Here is a 21,259-nt window from a genome sequence, read left to right on the forward strand (position 1 = left end):
ATTTTGTAACTTATCTGTAAACAAGTAACTGAAGGCTTGGAAAGGAGACTGAATTGATAGACAAGAAAGTAAAAAGTAATGCGTAGCTTATCCTACAGTTGTCTACGAGATTTAACAGCTTGTCACTAGTAATAACTTTTCCATAGTGGATTGACAAAAAACAAGTTGAGAACTTTGCTGAGACAAATTGAGAGAGTTATCAAAACATAGTAAAAATGTATTAAAAGCAGCATGGAGGTTAGATTAATGACTCAACTGTCACTTGCATGTTCTCAGCTAATGTACCTAGAAAGGACTCTAGGGGAAAAAGTTTTTCTGATTAATCTTATGGAAAGTGCACGTTTCCCTCTGCTCTGTTTGCGCTCTTGTTGCGAGAGGCTGCAGACAAGTGGATGCAGAAATGCCTCGAGCTGTGCATGAATGGAGGCTACAGCAAGAAAAGATGAGAACGTTTCTTATGCATCTCTGCCACTTATTCATTGTCTTGGAAAAATGTGTGATACTTTGATACTGTGACACGCCAGCGGGACACTAAAGCCCCTTTTGCTTTGAGATCCTTAAGGCATTCACGTGGTGGGGTGGTGGAAACCCAGGGCTGCGCAGTGCCATGCAGCCACCCCACCGTGATCCCATGTGTGCAGCTCTGCTGTGGTACCTGTGTGGCCCCTTGTGGGGCACAGCTGGTGGCCCTGGGGGACAGAGGTACAGGGCCACTCTGTGCCCTACCCTCGTGTGTGGCAGCGGGCTGTGGCTACCTGAGCTGCGGCTGCTTGTTCTCCCAGCCCCTTTTGTAGCCCCCCTTTCTGATGGAGCTCCTCTTTCTGTAGCAGACCCTCTGCGAGCTAACGGTTTTCCTTCAGCTTGTGCAAAAAATTGTTTGAGTAGAGACACCCCTAGAGTACCAGAGCAGGAAGATCATCCCAAGGGGTCTTGGACCTGTGTTAACTTTTCTACTTAAAAAATCTGTGCTGGTGGTTTGATATTGTACATATATATTGATGTGGGGGGGTTCCTTAGGCACTAAGATTCCTTTATATGTTCCTGGTTTTATTTTGTTATTATTTTAGCCTTTTGCAATCATGCCTGAAATTTCTTATGGTGTCTGTCTATCTTTTATTAGCTTTTAAATTTCAGTACAATGATTCCATTGTTTATGCCAAAAGGACTAAATGAAACCACATTCTTCTGCTCAAATTACTGGCAGATTACTGGGAAAAGTTATCATATATATGCATAAAAACAATCTTTTTTCTTTTAACTGTAAAGGTAATTGAACACTGTAACAGGTTGCCTGGATAGAACTTAGAGATATTCAGGTTTTAGCTAGACGCAGCCCTGAGCAACCTGTTGTAGCTGACCCTGCTCTGAGCAAGGAGGTTGAACTAGGTGATCTCCAGAGGTCCCTTCCAACTTCAGCCTTCCTGTAGCTGTATTTGCAAATTTCTTCTTGTAGTATTTGTAGACTGAGGTTGTCCATGCAAATTTTTGTCATGAAGCACGTTTTTATGAAAAAGTTTGAAGTTCTTGTAAGAATTTTATAATGTGCTTACAATCCTTCCTAAAACAATACAAATGTGTCAGTATTACATATACAGAAAACATGGAATAAGGTCTAGAGTTAGACTGACCTATAACCCATGCAAGATAAAGCACTGGGAACACTTACAATTAGCAATTATCAGTAGCAGTCTCCTGATTTTCTGTATCATGGAGCCCTTTAATATCTGCTTTCAATTTCCTGTTATATTAGTGGAATATCTATTTCATAATGTATTTCATCTGATTTTCTTGTTGCTTTCAAAAATTACTATCAAAAGAACGAGCTGAACCTACTTAATTTGTTTGAGAGCTGTTGCTATCTTTTATTCTCTTATTTTGAGATATATAATGTTTCTTATCTATTTTGTTTTGTGGTTCTAGGATTGTACATCGTTGTTTGTAGAATAACACGTTTTCCTGTTGCAGAGTTTGCCCTATAGATACAGTATTTGTTATTTCAAACTGTGAGGCAGTTTAATTTTTTAACTTAGGCACACAGCTTTTTTTTTCCTTACTGTCATACTGGATGGGATTTGGAAACAGGAAACTATTTTAGAGACATATTCAAACCTGGCCGACATTCCCCCTTCCCCTCCCACTTGGGATCTGTTGCTGCGTTTGAAGTTTGAAGGTAAGAAAAAGAAAGGATGTTGCTCTTCTATATTTCATCCTGGAGGTGGTTTCATTTCTGCACTGAGAACAGTGATTTGATGTTACGTGAATGTTACTGAATGGACCTAATTTTCTGAGTTGTAGCACACTCATTTCTCACTAATTTTAGTAGCAGTTAGAACTGCTCAGAACTTTGAAGCCAAATTATGTAAAGCCTGTTGGGAAACCTTCTGGAGGAGGAAAGGTATTGTAATAAATCTAAACTGTTTACTCTTTTTAACTCAATGAGAGGAAAGTAAGTGGTCTGAACAGGGAGTTGAAAGGGAAGCGAAAGGAAGAGGAAAGACTCCTTGATTTAGGATTTAAAAAAAAAAACAAAAAACAAAAAACACCACCCTCTCCTTGTAATGGCCTGAGAACTTAGTCTTCAAAGACGGGACAAACATCTGCCAGTAAGAACAAGGTTAACTTGCTTGTTGTGATTTTTTTTCTTAAGCATAAGAACGTATTGTCATAGAAGAGCCTGAAAAGTCAAGGGGAGTTGTTAGGAGAGTGCATGATAAGGGAAGAGATTTTATTTCTGATTTGTGCTTAAGAAAGGAGAGGTCTCTACTTTGTGCCTTGGCTTTGGGCCGTAGCTGTGAAGCCTGTCTGCTGCTGTACTTGGGGCATGTTATGTGGGCTGCTGAGTCCCCCCTGTGTAGGTGGTAAGAGGTTAGAACAGATCTATTCCAGTTCAAGCTGATCTTTTACCAGGAATCTGGTAAAATCAGTGCCTGTCAACCCGAAAATAATTTTCAGGGTATAGGACTTGTGAGAAGTGTAGTTCTGGATGTTGTATTTCATTAATGGTCCACCTCCCCTTTTCATGGGAGGAAGCTATTACCCCCAATGTCCTGTGGAACAGGCTTTTTTCCAACTATTCATACTTAGAGCTAGTGCTGTTTGACTTTGGCTGTTCAGGCTGTCTTAAGCAGCACTCTGGCAAGGAAGCAGATATGTCTGTGTGTGCTTGTGTATCCTTTTGTACTGTGAAGGAGGCTTTTTAAATGGTGGGCAGAATGTCTCTTAAATATTTAATTAAAGTACCTCTATATTTGCAAACTGTGTTCAAATACTTCCTATTTGTGTTGGGCTCCCCTTGGTCACTATCAGTGCTGAACAATTTACCATAAAATTGATCTGTTTAGGTTGATTTTTAAAAATCAGCCTTTTTTTCAGCTGTTTCTTTCAGTCATCTCTGACAAGAAAGCTCACTATATTATTTTTTATTGAGCTTAAAAAATGGAAAAGTGATTTTATATCAGTCTTCTGTTTTAATTGTGTGTGATCTGTCAAGTGTGCTGTATTAAAAATAAACAAAATGGCTTCAGGAGAAAAATTATGGTAAGATTCTGGTGGCAACTGCTAAATTAATCTTAAGATGCATCTGCTTTGTGGTGAAGTTTTTAGGCAACAGTGATAGCGCTGCCAGTACATCATGTTTTGTTGGCTGAGACTGTACGTGGGGAAATTCTGATAAAAGCCATGAGGATTTTTCCTTGTCTTATATTGGTGGGGGAGAATTTCATAGATTTTCTTTGCACATCTCTGCTCCTAAATTTTAGTGCCAGATATTATGGTGATATGTTCATTCAGAAGTATTTATCAGTTTATTAAGCTGAACTGCGCTTACTAGATGAAATTTTAAAGAATAATCTATAACAACCCAGAAGCTTCCCCAAGTGAGCACACCACTGCAGCAGGGCAGAACTGCAGAATGGCAGCTGTTCGGACAGCACTTCTCCCCTCCGCTATTTCAGCTGTTCTGTAGCACTTCTCAGCAGTGACTAAGCACTTGCCTCTTTCTAGATCGAGTACTTATATGGATATCTGATAAATTTCTTGCTATATAAACGCATGAAAATTTGCAGTATCCTTTCTAATGACAAGACTATCAGAAGAGACAGAAAATTTATTGGGTGTAGTTGTTAACTGGACATGAAGTCAGTGCGAGCCAGTAACCAGAGCGGTTTCTTGTCTTTGATGGTGAAATACTGACTTTAAACCTTGTCAAGCTTCAGGGTTTCTTCCCACAATGCTCCATAAAACTGAATTGTTAAATATTCTGTGGAACCTCCGGCAGCCATGCCAGTTGGCTGTTAAGCTGAGTTTTCTTTTTCTTCATTAATAGCTTAACTCTGTATGGGTGTAGAGGTGAGCTGATGAATTCACTGCTAGCTGGATTGCTCGTGCATAAAACCATGCACATGCATGAGCGTCCTCAGCAGCGATGAGCCCAGCAACTTCTGCAGGGCCTGTGGCCAGGCTAAAAGCACTCTCACTGGGGCTCCCACAGTGGCCCCCACATGTTCACAAATGGCTCTTGTCTTGGTTGTGGCCTCCATCTCACTTCTGTCCCCTTTGGGTGTGTGCGTATGGATGCTGAATGGGAAGATTTTGCAGACTGGGAGGGTTTTGTGTTGGGAATCCCATTTGCAAAGCGTCCTTTTAAGCCATGTCATAAACTGTTGTAATTTTGTGGAAGCATTGTGAGTCCTCATCACTACAGTTCTTCACATTGTTGACTGAACTTTTAATCTGCTTCCCCGCATTTAAAGGTCCTCTGCTAAGCCTTTTGGAGCACTACCATGCCTGCTTGCTTGCTATTAAGCTATTGTTGATGAAATACAAATTGAAATGTGCACATAATTGATGCAAAAGAAAACAGAAGCCCACTTGGGAATATATATTGGTTTGCTTTTTGTCCAAGGTTTATAGTTTCCTTTTAATTACGTATCACAATTAAAAGGTAAGTTACTGTCAAATATACTCTTTTCTTTGCAAAAAGAAGTTGAGTTCACTGTGGGGCAGTCAGACTATATGTCTGATGCCCCCATTTGATCTTTGTCCTTTAAAGTCCAGCAAAACTTCATTCACTGCACTTTTGGGGCTGTATAAGCCTGAGGAGAAACATTGTCATTCAGAAGTCAATTCTGCTAGCCCATTAGGAAAGCACATTCACATTAATGGTTCCACAGTCAATCAGTAACAAAGTCCTACAGGAAGACATACCTGTTTCATTGTTCACTGATCTGGCAATTGGATCAATATTATTTTGAACAAGTCTTTTTTTTGACTTCATCTGTAACATCTCTTTTTACAGGTAGACTGAATGCACACTGTAAAACTGTACTGCAGATACTGCTAAAAGGACCAGCCATGTCTTTTACAGGTTCTGAGTCCATAGGAGAGGCTCAGTTTTGTTCACCCAAACAGTTTTATCTGCTTTCAAATGAGCTCCTATTAATCTGTTGTACCCTGAGGGAGGAGTAATAATCATGATCTCTTTGCTGACTCTTTGAGACATTGCTGTTCTCTCTAGCAGAATTTCTCAGTGTGTGCCACAGGCTTTCTGTATACTTCCAGAATGTTAGGGAGGCTCTTAGGCCATTCAGATTTTGCTGTTGTATTCACAGAAGTGTAAAAATACAAAAATGACCCTGGGCTTACCTCTTATCTGTTGCAGGTTGCCTCCATGCGTGGTTTGAGGTCTGTATCCCATGGTGCTGGGGTAGGATCATAACAGCTCCCCGCAGAGCCTGTGCAGTCTGCGGCGAATGGATTGATCTGTGCTCATCTTTTCCCAGCCGGTTGAAGAGGCCATTCAGCTGTAAGAGTCCATGGGATCTGCATGGATATGATTTTTTTGCTCCTAAGTAACAGTGAAGAAGATCTGCTGCCAGCACTTCATTTCCTCTCTGCCTTTCACCACTGTGGCTAAATATCGGTCAGATTTCCAAGGAGAAAGGTAGGGATCTTAAATTAAAATATCTATACTTTTGTGAGTCAAATGCAGTTCCATTCAAAGAATGAATTTTGCATAATAGAGCACAATAGAGATCAGAGGCTTGTAGCAAAGCAATTCGTTACTAATTTTCAGCCAGTCTGGTATTTCATAGAACAAGTGACTTCCTGTAAGCTATGTGTTACACAGCAACCAAAATATTTCTGCACAGAGTATAAAAAGGTGGATGATGTTCTAATGCTGAGAAGGGTTCTGTTGGAAGGAGCTTTGCAGGTGGTCAAGTAATCTAGTGGTTCAGATATTATTCTTCTGCTAAAATGAAATGGTTTGTAATGTGTTTAATATTAGAATGTGTCAAATTTAAATACATTTTAGAAGAAAACATGTCTAGAAGATACTATATAGCTATGGAAAGTGATTGACTACTGGGAACCTTAAATAACTGGAAAAAATGGCCCACAGGAGGAAGCAGGAGAAAGTAACAGGAAGACAGAATCATCTAGGTTGGAAGAGACCTCCAAGATCACTGAGTCCAACCTCTGACCTAACACTAACAAGTCCTCCACTAAACCATATCACTAAGGGCTACATCTAAACGTCTCTTAAAGACCTCCAGGGATGGTGACTCAACCACTTCCCTGGGCAGCCCATTCCAATGCCTAACAACCCTTTCCGTAAAGAAGTTCTTCCTAATATCCAACCTAAACCTCCCCTGGCACAACTTAAGCCCATTCCCCCTCGTCCTGTCACCAGGCACGTGGGAGAATAGACCAACCTCCACCTCGCTACAGCCTCCTTTAAGGTAACTGTAGAGAGCGATAAGGTCGCCCCTGAGCCTCCTCTTCTCCAGGCTGAACAACCCCAGCTCCCTCAGCCGCTCCTCCTAAGACTTGTTCTCCAGACCCCTCACCAGCTTTGTTGCCCTTCTCTGGACTTGCTCTGGACTTGTTAGTATAGGCAACAGAATGTGTCAAGGTGTGGGTAGGGACAGTTTTGTAAGGCTTTTACAACAAAGGAGAGTTATGTGATTGGGATACTAGGGTCAAGAATATCAAGTTGCACGGTCTGAATACAGAGGGAATTGTTGTTAGTTGAAAGCAGCAGATCAAAAAGATGCAAAAACTGTAAAATGCAGTTAATACAATTCTAACTGGAGGGAAAAAAAAATATGTGAAGTTTCCAGTGCATAAAGTACAAGATACAGCCTGTATCAGGTGAGATGGATGCTTGGCTGGAACATGAGACTCCTTTCCTTTGGTCCAGAATTTTTCATTGATCTGTGTGTTTTTTCTGTAGTTTTCTGAAGTGTTATAGTAGCTTGCCCTAGCAAATCAATTAGATATATATGCTTAATAGTAAATATATAAGTAAATTTTCAAAGATGATAGAATGGTGTGGGTTGGAAAGGACCTTTTAAAACATTTCTGTTCTTTCCTGGAGCCAATGCCTAAATGTTCAGCATCTTGGCAATTCAGCCATAGCAGAACTAATGTCTAAATTCAGATGATGTAAACACCAGAATATAGCCCTGAAAGATGTTTAAAAAAAAAAAAAAACACATTAGAATGTTTCTCCTGTGCTACCCTTGATAGACTATTCAGAAGGATCATGTTTTTCTAACACAGGTTGTGATGTATCTGCAGTTTAAAAAAGTTATCAGTAGATCTTCAACAGAAATATCCTAAAACTTTCTATTTTCTCAATCTCCTAGCAATAAAATTCTATTACAAAATGCAGATATTTCAATCGCAGTCACTTATATGAAGAGCATTTAATAGAATAAATGGTAGAAATGTAGTTCATGAAATGGCTACCATGTAAGAACAAGTACAGCCAAAAGTGACATTTTACTAATCTGTAAGATGTCTTTTACTTTGTAACCCATTTGAAAGATTCTTACTGGCCGTTGAAATAGACACTATGTTGGACATCAGTTAGTGTGATTAAGTATGGGTGTTTTTTATAATTATTATTAATCATTTAGAGAGGGGAGTGAAAGCAAATTTTGCAAAAACACAGACTAGATGGTCAACCATTTGGGGATTTGCAGAGCTTGCAAAAAATCTAGCTTGACTCAGTGGATATTTTTAGCCTGTTGTTTGAAGAGAGAAGGGTGAGTGCTTTTCTGACTAGCTAGTGTTATCATCCCTGTGGTCAGTAACAGGAAGCAGCACATCTAAGAGATGCTAAATTGTTTTCTGCAGGATCATCTCTGTGCTCATTCTATATCTGGTTGTGTTGTGGTTCTACAAGATCCCAGAGGTGCTGAAATTTGCTGTCTAAAAATAGATGGTATGAATTACCCCTCTAATTAGTCAACTTCTTCACTATTTCTCTGTAAAACTGTTGTGTGTGTTTTGTTCCCCCCCCCAAGGACCAATCCCAGATCTGTCTTAAAGAGCCTAATATTGCTCCCTTTGCTATGGAGAGGAGGTCAGTCCTCACTATTGAGGCATTCAGAACCAAATATTACTAGCCTGTTACATTTGTATCTAACTTTCCTCTAGAAGATTTTATTTTTGATGTAAGCTGATATTTTGTTAATGAGTAACCTTCTGGGTCACAAGTTTTAGGAAGTTCATTATATAAATTATATATTATTATATAGTTCATTATATACCTGGTAGCCTTGGCAAATCTTGGGTACTCATAAATAATTACACAAATTTCAAAACATAGCTTGAGTACATAAAGACAGTCTAATAACTAAATACTGTAGTACTTCATTTGTAATATTTCATTCTTTTTGTTTTTTCCTTACCTGAATCCAAAATCTGGTAATTGTAGAGCAGTCTTTTCCTTCTTGGAAGAGCAGTTACCTCCTGATCTCAGAAATACTACGGAAGTTGGATCTTAAAGATTCAAAATAAGAAAGCATATTCTTAGAAAGAAATCCATTAGCAGATTATTTCAAGAAAAAAAAAAAGGAAATTATAGTTTTTTTATGTTCTTGTAATAATTTTTGAATGCTAATACCAGCAAAGCAAAATTGAAACTATCATAATAATACCACATGCATCCATACGCCATGCTGAGACTTAAGAAATATCTTAGGTTTTAGAGGGGATTTTCAATCCCCTCTATTTCCCAGTGTTACACCCTAAGGTAGGAAGAAATTCTCCAAACATCAGCAAGTTCTTTTTTTAATTTCTGTTAAGAATTTTTTCTTTAATTGTGCACTGTAATGTTCCTTTTTCACTCTAACTTCTATGAATTCTTCTTTAATTTCTCTTTCATGGTCTTCCATTTATCAAAATGGACCTCGGTATTGCTTTGGGCAACTTTCAAAGCCACTTGTAAGTTGTAGGCATGACATTAAGCCAATTACATATATAAATTTTCCTTTGTAAGTTTAAAATAATGCTCTCACATATACCTATTTCCTTTTAATGTCATATTCCTACCAGCATTCTTTTTCTTCTGACCTCCATTCTTAATACGGAGATAGGCACATTCTTTCAGTTACAAGGTTGTTTTATATTGGTATCCTCTTTCTTAGTGTGAATTGCTTGGTTTGTCTATACAGTTTCTCTGCCTGTCAGTGAGTGTGTTACTGCTAACAGTCTGTGTCTTGCCAACTAAAAACGCACTGGGATCATAAACATCTGGTTTTTAATCAGATGTTATTCTTGGATAATGTTCAAATAATTTCGTGGGAGTTTTTACCAAGTGAAAGGATACAGTCCTATTTGATGTTATCATTTAGAGCAATTCTATATAAAAAGGTTACAAAAATAGTAAGTCTTGCTTTCTTCTAGGACTTTTTTCCCCCCTATATGTACTGTTAATTAGTAGCTAAATACACTTAAAGGATGAGGCACACAAGATGCTCAAGTTATCCAGAATGAATATACAGTGACTGCTTTTCAGGATTTACACAAGGTACTTTAGGACATAGGCACATGCAGCAAAAGAAAAAGCAAGGAGGTGGAGATGAACAGTGAAATAGTTTCAAATCCAGTAGTTTGTATTTCCCAGGGATGCTGGCTGTGAAGTTTTGCTTCTGAAGTTGCCCCAAAGAGACCTGCAAATAATAAAATTCTCTCTGCTGTTAGAGAGTGGATGATCAACTTAACTAGCGTTTTTCTTTGTCTTGCAAGCCTGACATCAGTTAGTGTGTTTTAATGATTGCTTCCACAGAGCAGCATGGCCACACTTCTCAGTTAGTCTGGAAAGCCAGCTTCAAAACCAGCTCAGTGAAATTTAGTCCTGTGCATATACTCACCGACTCGGTGTCTGGTGCATGGCAGGTGTCATAGACAGGCAAAATTAATATTAGATAATTTAGCCCTAATTGAACTGTCAGCACACGCTGTTTTGCAGTGAAGCGATGTTTCTCCTACACTTAAAAACAGAGACTTGCTGTTCTTTTCCCCTGTTTCTCCTGGTCTGCACAGCTACATGCATATGTTAATGCAGTGATATCTGATTTAAAAAAAATGCATTTGAAAGGACAGTAATTGTCTTTGAGATGTCAATAAAATTAAATGACATCCTTCCCATTTTGGCTTTTCTTCAGCTCGGGATTTCCTGTGTTCTTTCAGCAGCAGTCTTAATGGGCTTTGAGTTCATCATGTTACTGTGATGAGATAACCTCTGTATGGTGAAGGTGCTGCCAGCTCCACCAGAACGGCATTGCTATACCTTAGTAGCTTGGAGATTTTGAACAGAGTAGTAGCCAATGAATTTTAGGAATTGCAAACTTAATTAAGTTCCTGTTTCCCAAACAATGAACCTTTTCACATTTAACAATATTGTTTGCAGATTATCATAATTTTTGAAGCTATTCACTTTCTCTCTCTCAAAATGAATCCTCCTGGGAAGAGTGTATCAAATGAGGGTGAAAATAGATACCTTCAGTATGAATGCACTGGAATTAAATTCACAACATGTTACCACAATGGTAAAAAGATCAACAAAGAAGTTTTTATCGTTTTATATTTGAGAAATGTTTAAAAAAGTATAATTGAACCAACAACCATGACATGATTTTAGGAATGTGTGATAACCAAAGTTCTGATTGCAGTCATCCGAAAGGATTCTACCCAAATCCCTGAAGGCCTAATGAATTAATGTCTGCCCAAATCATGTTATAATGATTCATAATTTCATTTTTATGTTTATTTTCTGGAAAATGAAAGCTTTTTGAACTTCAGCTTTTTGTACCAATATTTAGATTTATTTTTTATTACTGCTTGGAAAGTAGACAACTATTGTAATTGCTAATATGTTACTCTTGGCTCAATTACATTTATAGGTGAAATTGTCGCTAATTTTTTGTTTGTGTTCTATGAAGCAACTGAGTAGGGAATATTTCTTGTCCCTTTCTCAGGGTTAAAAAAAAAAAAAAGCTCTTTATTTTAAACAGTAAAAGTGAACAGTATTATTTCCCTACATGCACACAAATCTTTTCAGCATGTAGATTTCCCCCCTATAAGGGTGCTACCTGAATGAAAGCATTTCTTTGGCAGGCCATAAAAATCATGGCTAAAAAGAGTACTTGAAAACACCTGTCATGCACTTGTAAATCTCCCTTAGACCACTCTTTCTGACAGAGCTGTAATTTTACAACGTTTGATATTAAAATGAAGTTTGGAAACCTTTTAAATTGGCATTGCTATGTGGAACCTCCGGATGGTAAAATAAAGAATGCTGTGAGAGCTGCGAATTAGCTCAGCTTTCTCAGTTTGGATCCAACTAAATCTATCCAGGTAAATGACAGGTGATTTATACTAACAAGGAATTGTCTGAGAGGAAAACAGAACTGAAAGGGAATTGAATTGGGATAGATGTGAGTGAGGAGAATGAGACACTTGAATTTCTCAGACGTGTCTAAGCATGTCATTATATAGACAGCAGCTGAGGGAGCAGAAAGAAAGAAATCACTGATCAAGCATAGAGGCAACTCACAAACAGGAACCAGAGAAAACTATGAAGAAACTCATTTAAGTATTCTGGACAAAACTAGTAAATGAGGAATCTACCTTACCACCAGCTGACTTCACTGACTGTCTAAAAATGTCACTAAAAGCGTCTATCATCATAACTTTAAACCATAGCCAATAAATGCAATAAGGCATATCGGCAGCTGGTGCAAGAGGAGCCCAGCTAGCAGTGGCAGGCAGGAGCCAGCCCCACAGCAGTGCCATGCTCTGCAGCCCCACCGAGACTGGCTCAGCAGATGACGGTGGTCACACGAGTGCGTCAGCCTTCTTGTCTGCTCCATCTTTGGTCAAGTTGCCATTTCTCTCTCTGTATTTCTTTGCCCTGTGCTGCTGCTTATTTAACTCAAGTGGTAATGCTTACCATGTGCCCAGCTCAGAGCACAGTGAACGTTTCTGAGGGAAAAGGCCACCGGTGTAATATAGCGTCATTGTGAACTTCTGCTGTTGGAAGAGGAGATCTTGTCCAAGAAAGAGCAGCCGAGATAACAGTTCCAGTCCGAATAAAGCACGTGCAGCTTTTCAGGCCTGGCACATCGTGAGGCTCAGGGTGAAACTACAGGGGGTAAAAAGCACACCAAAGGGGTACCCACAGGCAAACCTCCTGCTCGGGGAGCTGGGGCCAAGGACTCTGCCACGGGGTGGCACAGTGTCACGGTGGGAAAAGAGGGGCACACTGGGAGGAGACCACAGCGCCTGCAGGAGGGCAGCAATGGGCTGCCAGCTGAGCTAGGTTGATGTTAGTGACTTGAAGGATGTGTTTGTCAACCTGAAAAGCATTAAAAAGCATTTAGCTGTGAGATTTGCTTATTTTTTCACACTCTCTTTTCATCAAAAGCAATGAATATTCTGCTTGTTGAGAGATCGAATATAAAAGCTTGTCTTTGGTGCAGCTGCCATTTATTCTGTTGCAAAGTGCCTTTCTTTTTTTGTGGTGATTTTTGATGTGAAAAATTCATTATATTTCAGACCAACTGCTCCTTTTTTCCTCCTCTATCCTTTTAAAATAATCTTTGAAATTCTAGAATAAAAAGCTGGAAAGAAGTGTCAGAGCTGAGCAGATCCAGTTCGTATACTTTGGTTCCAGCATTGCATAATTAGATCTGCTGCAGACTTAATTGAATCTTCTTTTAGTACTGTTCAGACCTGCCTCCAGCTTTCCATTTGGTTATATAATAAACCTGTATTGTTGTTTAATTACATCAACTATGTTGGTTGGCTGAGCTGACATCAGGCTGCTTGCTTGAAGACACAGCATTTAAGAGAGAGCATTCATTCTCATTTTCTTCACTGTGTGCTTTGATGTGTGCACTGTTCACCTGTGCTCATCCGTTCAGTGTTTCTAGGTAATTATTGCAATTTAAGACCCATTTAATTATAACTCGTTACATTTATTTTAATAATAAGTCCAAAGAGTGTATATTTCTCCAGTCTGTACAATGAATTCTTTTTATGGTAACAAGTGGGGTTCTCTTTTCAGTACTGATGGTTACATTCTGGTAATTTACTTAGCCTAACTGGAATATTTCTTGTCACAGTCCTTAAAAATAACTTTTTGGGTGCATTGGCAGTGCATTCTAATGCCACTTACTCATGTAATTTGTCTTATTGGTAACACTCTACTGTGACTCTGTAAGTATTAAAAATTCTGACTATCATGCTGTAGATCCTGTTAAATGTTAAAACCATCTGGGAATGTCTTAATCGATTATTCTTGTGCAAATATTAGATGAAGAACACTAACAGTAAATTCCATCTTCAGCTTTTGCTGTAACTACTAATGCTTTAGTCCTTTGTATGAAAAAAAAAATTGTTTAAGTTGATTTTCAGGAAAGCTGACAGGTTTAGGGCCTGGGAGTTGGTGCAAGTTTCTCTTTAATATTTAAACTTAGGAAGTTTGTGTAAGAAAGCAGTAGCAGATGTAGAGTTTGTACCCTTCTGCATTGGTTACTGTACCAGTGCATGTTTTGCATGTTTAAAAGGAAATAGAAATCCTGCTGCCTGTGAGATGCCGTTTTATGTTTACATGTAGAAGTGAAGAAGATGCATTTTTCTTCCCTCTGTGAGGGCTGACTATGGTACAGCTCTTTGCAGTTTGCAGGTTACCTGCTGAAGCTGGGAGACGGCAAACACTGTGTGTGAAGTGTAGTGTCTGTGCTAAACTGTAATAACTACTTAGATTCTGACATTTTCTAAAGATTTTGACAGTCAGCGGTTTGACTGAAGCTGAACTAGGAGCACTTTATTTTGCACTTAGATCATCCCCAAAAGATTGATTTTTTTTTTTTAAGGCTAATGATTCAGCAGGGTGAGTGTCTTGAAGCTGCACGTGCTGACTTCTGACCCAAGGGACTGTGGGCACCTCTGCACGAAGGCAGCCAGGGAAGAGAAGGGCAGTGGGACAGATCTCATCCTTCAGCTGGGATGTGCTAGTGCCAGCCCTGGAATACCCCTCAAAAATAGCAGCATCTGCTGGCATTGTCGTGTTTTCTTCTTTTAACTCAAAGCTGCTTCCCATGTCCGTAGTCCCACGTTGCCTGGCTTTGCTTCAGTCTGTGACAAAGTCAGAGAATGCAAATCAAAATTAGAGCCCCAAATAATCTGCAGAGACCAAAGGGGATGCCCCTATGTAACTGCACAGTGTTGATATGGAAACTTTGAATCATCCTGATTTAAAGAGACTTCGGATCACCTTGAAGTTCTCTTTTCTATTCTTACCTAATATTGCCTGCTGGAGAAAATGGTAGGAAGCCCTGATAACACACATGCATGCGTGTATCTTGAGCAAAAATCAAGGTAACTATCTCGTATGCAGCTGGTAATTATTCAGGCCTTAGGACACCATTTTCTTGAAAATACACACAGGGGAGAAATGAAAATAACCATAATAAATTATTCATTTTGAGGAAATTAATATGCTAGCTACAAAAATAATCGCTCTGAAATGCAAATATGGTTAGAATGGTTTAGCTGGTTAGATATGCTGTATTGATAATTAATATTTATGGAAGGGTAGGTTGTCATCAAAGTTAGCTTTGGATACACAGCTTCTTCCATTTCAAAATTAAGTCTACATGAATTTGTAAATATAAATTGTGCTATTTCCTACAAACATTTTTAGACTCTAATTTTATTTTTATTTTGACCTAAATGCTTATTCTGTTTATATTTCCAATTCTCCAAGGTATAACTAGTGTTTCGTCTGCTATACAAATAGACAATTTGGTTATGGATGAGAAGGAAGACTTGAAATATTTAACAAAATCATTTTACGGTTGCAGAAATAGAACAGGGAAAAATTTGGAAATCAAAATGCTGACTAGATTAAGTTTGTGTTTTTAAGGAATGTGTGCTGAATAAACATCTATCAGCTGTGTTCTGTGACTCACACGTATATGTTCTGACCAAAATGATCCTTTGTAGTTCATTTATGCTACAGCCTGTACATAAAGAAATTCTCTTTATTAATTTATTTTTTTCCTACATCCCAAACTAGTAGATAATAATTTTATTGGTATTTTGGGGGAAAAGAGTATTCAGGGATTTTTATTTTGTTTATTTTTTTAATTCTGGCTGCTAGGGACATCAAGAAAACTGTTAAAATGTGCTTTATCCATATCAAGAACAAAAATGCAGGCATGCACTTTGCGTATGTAAGTTGAAGATTAATTTGATTAGGAATTGCTCTATCACATTATTTTTTAGAAAGCTTCTTTTCCTAGTAGCAAGTGACACAATAAGGATATATAGGAAATATTTTGGTCTATTGGGTGCCTTGATTTTAGTCTCCCAAATCTTTGCATTCAGGACTGTATAAGTGAAAATTCACAAATATATCCTTCAATGGTGGCATAAGTTTCTCCCTCCAGACTGTGAAAACTAAAGACAGAAAAGGGGAAGTGTTTGTGGCAGTGCTCTCAGACCTTGACCTTTTTATCAGTTCACCACAGGATCAGTTTCGTTCCCTGGCATGGGACTTGTTAGGGGACTCTGAGTCATGTTTCGCTCATGACCACATGAATCGCAGTCATCCCAAGAACACCTGAAGCTAGAGAAATATTCCTTTTCTTGCATAAGGAGTCCCGTATGTTCATAAATCTCCAGTTTCGTACGAAGAACCTTATTTAGTAATTCCTGTGTCAAACCAATATGTGCTTTGATTATGACAGTCAACCAAGTCAGCATTTCTCTGGCTGTGGGGTTGTCATACTACTTCCTGAAGACTACAAAAGCACGTCAAAGGAACTGAATAGTAGTAGAAAAAGCTTTGGAAGTGTTTGAAATACTCTTCCTAGACTATTCTAGACTTTGCAAGCAGATAGAAACAGATGAGCCAAGTGGGGTTTGTATTTTCTCAAAGTCTGAGAAATACTGATGGAAGGAATTCTTAAGCAGCTCCATTCCTCTTTATATTCAAATTGTTAAACAAGGGTATTTGAACTTTCTTCTGTACATGGAAAAGCACAGAGGGAGTCTGGTGGATATTTCTATTCTAATTCGAAAGTATAGTTTACCAGGAAATATGTGGGAAAGCAATAGTATGAAAGTGTGTAATCTATTTTTAGCTAACCTTTAATGTAGTGTGGTACATGAAAAAGAGTGGAAAAATAATAGCAGTCTCTGAATCACTTTAACATCAATACTGACTTGCATGATTTGAAATTGCTCTCCCTCATCCACATTCTGTCTCTTTCCTTGTCTGTAGCTATAATGGATGTCTGGAAGTACCTATTGATGCAGGTGATGGTACTGCCACTTCTGCCTTTCACTAATATTCTCTTTCAAGCTGTGTTTTGCTGCTGATCCTTTGCTTTGCCAAAATTCCTTCCTTTGGTATATGTTCTATAGAGGATGCCAAATACTTGTCATTTTCCCTGTGTTTCATTTACCTGGCCTTATTCCATTTTGTTCTTGCAGGTAAACGATGCTGCAAATTACTGGGAGTGCAGGGGATAACTTATGTTCATGAAATGCAGAATTTACCTTTTGTTGTACACTCCTTGGCTTTGTTTTGAATCACTGTTTTTCATTTTAGCTATATTAGGCAGACTTTCAGATAAAATGAATACTATTTTTCCTTGTTTTGTGATGATCTCAATAGTTCCTTTACTGGATTTGTACCGTGTCTGGGAAGTCACGGGTTAGAGTGTCTTTTCTCTGTTCGTGCAGCCTTCATCACTGTCTTTTTTGTGTGTTTCTGGAGCTCCTGGCTCTGTAAGTAATCCATTTCTACCTAGGATGTGTTTATTTGTCTCCTCTGACTCATTCAGTGGCTTTTGCACTGGGAATAGGAGACAAAGAATAAGAACTGCTTTTGGTATGTGAGAAGACAGAAACCTGCAGTTCAGTACAGTTAGCATTAAGAAGAAGAAAAAAAAAAAAAGGAAAAAAAAATGTGAGGGAAAGGGGGGAGTGAGAGAGAGTGCTCTGGAAAGCCTCCCAGATTATACATCTGCCCTGGTAATTCAAACTGGGATTTAACACAGAAGTAGTAAAGTTGATTGAGTAACTTAACAGTGGCAGAATAATCTCCCTTTTTCAGTGGCACGTGTCTTTGAAACACTCCCTCACTAACAGACCTCCTCACCCCCAAATGTTTGAATGCAGCTTAGCATACTTGCCAAATATAAAAATTAAACACCTGTGTGGTTGTTATGCACAGCTGTACCCATCTGCTGAGCATGCCACTTGCCACTTGCTTTGATTAAGAGCAAGTTAAGAGAGGCTTTAATTAAAGAAAGTCCGTAACACTGTTAAGCATCCACCTCTTCAGCTTCTTTCCTTGATTATACATTTTTCTGCTTTTCTCCTTGCAAATGACAAATTATTGGCTCCAGAAAGTGTACGATTTAATAATAACAATAGATAATCATTTTCCAGCTTAAATATAGATCATCTAGACAGTGCTTAGACTGACACATCAGCTGTGATTTTGTGAAGCAGTGGTTATTCCTCAAAGTGGGGCACGGGGCTAACCAACTGCTCTACAGACAGACTGTTTGCTAGTGGTCGTGTTATCAGGTTTTGGTAATATTGTGCTGTTCCTTTGTATAGTGATCATAGTTGTCTTTAAACTGTAGTTAACTGTGGTTAGCATAGAAAATGCAATAAGGAGTATTCTGTAAAAAGGTACATAAGCCAAGAAAAAAAAAATCATAGCATTTTGTCATAACAGGGACATCTCACAATGGATGTAAGACAACCCAATGACACTGCAGATTTATGCCTCTTAATACTATCATGGCACTAAGGCAAATGGCCACAGTCCAAGCCAAATGAACATTGGAGCAAACACCACCTAATCAGCATGTGCTCATGAGTTGCAAAGTTTCTTCCTTCAAATAGCCGTGACTCAGTAAATTTGCATCTTAATGAGAATTAGCTATATTGAAGCAAACAGTGATAAAATGCATTTGATAATTACTATGTACGGTTTATACAGATATTCTTTCTGTGGCACTCTTTGCCTGATTGCAGTTGCTACCTATGGTCTGTAGTTTGCAGTAAGAGGAGTAATCAGTGATACCTTTAAACAAAGACAAAGCGTATCTCATGTGTGCAATAGGATTATGAAATTTAGCGTGGGATTTGGGGGGGATGTAGTCTAGCTTACTGAATAGACAATGACAAATAATGGGATACATTAATCTTTAAGAGAATCTGATTGGTTCTTGGTCATCTTGAAAGGAGCTCAGGGAAGGAGAGAAGAAAACATAGAGCCAAAATAGTTTCTGCTTGTAAGAAGAGTAAAAAATGTATGTGCATTGATAGAAATCAAGGTCATAGAATCATAGAATATCCTGAGTTGGAAGGGACCCATAAGGATCATCTAGTCCAGCTCTTGGCACCGCACAGGTCTGCCCAAAGTTTAGACCATGTGACTAAGTGCACAGACCAATCGCTTTTTAAATTCAGACAGGTTCTATCATACCTTAGGATCTTATACTTTAAGCACAGCTATAAGCTAAATTTAAGTATTCCACTATGTAAACCTTTCTTACCTAAATCAAATTTACTAGATAAACTTCTGCATAAATAGTTCTGTAACTTGTGAGTTGGCTGTTACTCTGTTGCTTCCTGAGGAAACTGAAGACAGAGCATCTAGGTTCTCAGTTTTGCCCTGACACATGTTTTTGAGAACAGTGAAGTATTCATGTATTCCCAGTGGAATTTGTGTATTCTCCTGTAGATCATAACACGTCATTGTTGGCCCAACTCCGTGAAAACTGTTTTCATCGTACATAGATTTGAACCTTTTGTCCAGATGCTGGAAATGGTGTAAATGTGTAAAGCAACACTCCTCTCCAGCTTAAAAGTAGCACAGAATCTTGCCTGCAGTGTGTCAGTTGAACAATACAGCTTACCTGGACCTTTCTACAGTACCGCTCCATGACAAAAAGATTTGTGCCATGTGGATATACTCTAGAGTGCTGTCCTGCTTTTTGAGTAAACCTATGGAAGCCTGTAGGTAGCATATGATTGCCAAGGCAAGGAAAGCTTTGTGAGGTGTGAAATGTCAGCATGGTCATCAAGAGTCCAGAATGCTAGGAAACTGCATTGCAAAAATAAGAAGCTGGGGGAGCCTGCTCATTTAATATCAGACTTTTCAGATTTTGCCAAACCATTCCAAAATTAACAGAAGGCAGGCCTACAGCAGTGTATTTGACCTCCTCTCACTGAAGCTGGTAGGTCTTTGGCAAGATGGAAAAGCTGTCGTTCCATGAGTCTTGTGCACTAATAAATTGTTAGAAGTAGAGGAGGGAAAATTTAGCTGCGATGTTTTGTACCGCCTTTCTTCTTGAGGGCAACTGACCTATGTTTCGTTCAAGTTGACTAAAGGAATTTATGTATGATCTAAGAACAAATCTGACAAATTTATTCTTCGGGGAGGGGAGGGTGTGACTTAGAGCAAACCCAGAGGACTTCTTTGAAATGAAACTGTTATCCTCAAAAATGTATAGCAAATGTATAGCCATTTATCTAGGAACTGAGCCAGAAAGTGGCTGATAAGTAGTTGCGGATGTAATTAAGCTTCGTGTGTTTTCTTTGTTTGGGAAACACTAGGGAACATGCAGTTAGAAGGTATAAAAGAAAGAAATGGCATGTATGTCCAGAGTACTTTGCTGGCTATTTCAGAGCTGTTCATCCAGTTGTCCAAAGGAAATAAAGTGGTATAAAGAACTCAAGAAGGACACTTAAAATAGGTGTAAAGTTTTGCACTGAGACAGTGATCAGAATATTAGGTAAAATGTATTAAAAGAACAAATCTTGCTAGGATTGGAGCGATGAGGAAAAAAGGACTTTTTCCAGACTTCACTTCTCAGTTGAATGTCAGCCAATTCTTGAATTAGTCATGTTAAAAGATTATATAACTTTACATTTGAAATATATTGACTTTTACCTCTCTTTTGACATTTATTTTTCAACTTAGCTTGAGTGTTTTGATTTTTTTTATTTCCTTTTCCTAGCACATTTTCATATACAGACATAGAAGACAAAAGCAAGGTATGAAAGTAGGAAAAAACAGACTATAAAAGAATCTTTCTCTAAAACATAGGCAATATGTGGAGTCCCTTGGCATTTTATCTTTATTAAAATTTTATCTAGCCACTTCTTGTCCAGAAGTATGAGACTTATTTGAGACGTGTGACAGCGCTTTGTTCAAATCCTACCAGAAGCATTATAAAGAATGTTAGAACTGTTGTCTGCATTTTCTATCAAGGTTGTAAATGACCCCTTTCCTCAGTAAATCTTGATATCTTCCTAGAATCTCAAATTGAGTTATTGCTGTAATAAATACTGTCCTTCTGACCTTCTCAGCATATTGAAATAGTGCTTTTTGAATACATAGTGTTTTTATTAACACTGATTGGCATTTAGGGATGTGTGTCTTTGTTAAGACTCAAAAAAAATAATCTTATTTCACATCAAAATGAAATGAAGACTTTTTCTCTTTTCACTACTCATTTATCTTTGCTCTGGGAACTTGCTAAAACAAGGATTAGACAAGTTCAGGTGTCTGCTGAGCAACACAAAAGGAGGAATGTTGATCTCAGGTATTTCTTAACTTCATAAGCATGGGGAACTCATGAGTATTCTGAGATGTCATTCTGACCAAAAGTTTCATCCTAGACATGAAAATATTTCTACTCTCTCCAGAGAGCCCTTATTGCAGTCTTTCAATACTTAAAAGGGGGCTTATAAGAAAGATGGAGAGAGACTTTTTACAAGGGCATGTAGTGATAGGACAAGGGGCAATGGTTTTAAACAGAAAGAGGGTAGGTGTATGTTAGATAAAAGGAAGAAATTCTTCACTATGAGGGTGATGAGGCACTGGAACAGGTTGTGGATAAGAAGCTGTGGATGCCCCATCCCTGGA

The 21,259-nt window shown here is 38.5% G+C and overlaps 1 protein-coding gene across 1 annotated transcript in view; it reads left to right on the forward strand.

Moving 5' to 3' along the window:
• LOC308176799 (uncharacterized protein) overlaps window positions 1–21,259 on the forward strand; it is a 521,877-nt gene that overhangs the window by 423,842 nt on the left and 76,776 nt on the right. Inside the window, exon 9 of the transcript XR_013938632.1 lies at window positions 5,660–5,941. The gene's annotated coding sequence lies outside the window, so the exon portion shown is untranslated. The remainder of the gene's footprint in view (window positions 1–5,659; window positions 5,942–21,259) is intronic.

The sequence above is a fragment of the Anser brachyrhynchus genome (genome assembly GCF_964034855.1).
Source record: "Anser brachyrhynchus genome assembly, chromosome: 12".
In the NCBI taxonomy this organism is placed as follows: domain Eukaryota; kingdom Metazoa; phylum Chordata; class Aves; order Anseriformes; family Anatidae; genus Anser; species Anser brachyrhynchus.